Here is a 2,360-nt window from a genome sequence, read left to right on the forward strand (position 1 = left end):
ACGTCAACTTCATTCTATCTATAGATAGTATGCGCTTGGCCAAGGAGTTCCATACATTGCCATCCGGAAGTATAACGGACAAACACAAACTCTGTGTAACCATGAACTTTAAGTCTGGTTAATATCATTAGTGAGAACTCTCACAAACGCGGATGGCAAAAACATTAACAAAGGCCTGAGTGACGTCATCTGCATACTATCTATGGACAGAACGAAGATGACGTCACTCTGGTGTTTGTTATTGTTTTTTGCCATCCGCGTTTATGAGTAGTTCTCACTAAATTGTATTAACCAGACGATAAACGTTAAAGGTTTGTGTATTGGACCAATATACCTCCGTATGACAAAGTTGTGAGCTTCTTAGCCAAGCGCATACTAACTATATTTTGTAGTGGCGAGTAACATTCATCACGGACTGCGGATAAGTTAAGGATTCACAAGGTTGATGATTCAGATACAATAGTAATAAATGGGGGTGTCGGCGGATAATCAACAGTCTCTGTGGCGCAATCGGTTAGCGCGTTCGGCTGTTAACCGAAAGGTTGGTGGTTCGAGCCCACCCAGAGACGTTTTATTTTTCTTTCATTTTTAATTTTAAAATGAAATAGTTTTTGCTTGTTTCACGAATTGAGAAAACATGTACTTTCATCTTCCTTCTTTTTTTTTGGCTGGACTCTAAATGATGATGCTGCTGCTGCTGCTGCTGTGTGATGATGATGATGATGATGATGATGATGATGAGATGATGATGATGATGATGATGATGATGATGATGATGATGATGATGATGATGATAATGACGATGAATATGATAGTGATGATGCTGATGATGCTGATGATGATGATGACGATGATGATGATGATGATGATGATGATGATGATGATGATGATGATGATGATGATGATGGTGATGGTGATGGTAATGATGGTGATTAAATTTAATAATGTAATGTTTTGTAGTGATAGCGAATCCATTAAGTTTTAACGATTTCAAATAGCTCACAACAGCTAGACTAAAAAGTATTTCAATAACACTTGGGTACTCACTCTATGATTACCATAACAACTATAAACATAATTACAATGACGTCATCAGTTTGACCGGGTTGCCCGAGATGATGGGTAGAAAGTAAGAGGGGATTAAGGCAACAAAAATAGTACCCGAGACCAACTACACCACCGAAGGTCAGTGATAATTAGATCTTGGTACTTCTTGACCTCACACGTCATGAGTACGATAAATATAGATAGAATCGCTTGGCCAAGGAGTTCACAATATTGTCATCCGGAAGTATAACGGACCAACACACAAACTCTGTGTAACCACGAACTTTTATAGTCTGGTTGATACAGTTTAGTGAGAACAACTCACAAACGCGGATGGCAAAAACAATAACAAAGGCCTGAATGACGTCATCTTCGAACTATCTATAAACGGGGTTCTCATGTTGTTTCTTTTTTAAATATTTGGAATCGATTATGGAGATATCGAACCTCGCGTTGGTGGTTCGAGTCCAACCAAGATGGATGTTTTTTCTTTAATTATTATTTGAAAGCTAAACTATTTTGTTTTGTTTTTTTTAGTGTTTGTGTGTTTCCTTTATTTTAAAGGAGAGATTAGTTGTTGTTTTTGAGATATACGATCTTGCTTTATTGATTAACCCTGAATGACAAGACTGAATTCTTCTTTTAAAAATTAATTTCTTAATTTCTCTTAATGCGACTCAAGCATCATCATTGCTATTGTTCATTATTGTAATTGCTTTTTGTTAAAATGGCTTGAATTGGATTCAATAGTCTGATGTCACGTCGCCCAGTAACGGCGGCCATCGTGGTTCTGAACAAAGAAAATCCGTACTTTAAATTCTTCATGCTGGCTAGAACTTTTCATATGTCTTGTGATCAGAAGGTGTAAAAGTCAAAACATAATCAGATTTATTATGGGTTTTTTTTCCTCTGGATACGCTTCTATGCTCGTCGGAAAAAATATTTCATAAGGGCGTCCTCTATTGTTCCGATAGTTTAGAGCCAGTTACTAAGTTACCATGCGTCATTACGAGGGAAGTGACGTTACGACTGTTGAAGCGAATTGCTCTTTACTAAAATGGTTTGAGTTATAGTCAAGAAAAATCACATCGAATTCCCTTTATAATCGCCTTATTAAACAAATGCAATAGGAGCAATTTAGGCATCATCTGGAAATAATAATACATGTGCGTGGTTGATAGTCAGCAGTCTCTGTGGCGCAATCGGTTAGCGCGTTCGGCTGTTAACCGAAAGGTTGGTGGTTCGAGCCCACCCAGGGACGTTTTCTTTTTTTCTTTTTCTTTTTTGAATTTAAAAATAAATGGTTTTTGCTT

At 37.3% G+C, this 2,360-nt stretch overlaps 2 non-coding genes across 2 annotated transcripts; both read left to right on the forward strand.

The window, feature by feature from the left end:
• The first annotated feature begins 495 nt into the window (after positions 1–495).
• Trnan-guu (transfer RNA asparagine (anticodon GUU)) lies at positions 496–569 on the forward strand. Its single transcript has one exon. It is a non-coding gene; the product is annotated as a tRNA-Asn (tRNA).
• A 1,665-nt stretch (positions 570–2,234) lies between these two features.
• Positions 2,235–2,308, forward strand: Trnan-guu (transfer RNA asparagine (anticodon GUU)). Its single transcript has one exon. It is a non-coding gene; the product is annotated as a tRNA-Asn (tRNA).
• The last annotated feature ends 52 nt before the right edge of the window (positions 2,309–2,360 follow it).

This window comes from Berghia stephanieae, unplaced genomic scaffold (assembly GCF_034508935.2).
Source record: "Berghia stephanieae isolate SIO BIC M18660-M18661 unplaced genomic scaffold, UCSD_Bste_1.3 scaffold5282, whole genome shotgun sequence".
Taxonomy (NCBI): Eukaryota; Metazoa; Mollusca; class Gastropoda; order Nudibranchia; family Aeolidiidae; genus Berghia; species Berghia stephanieae.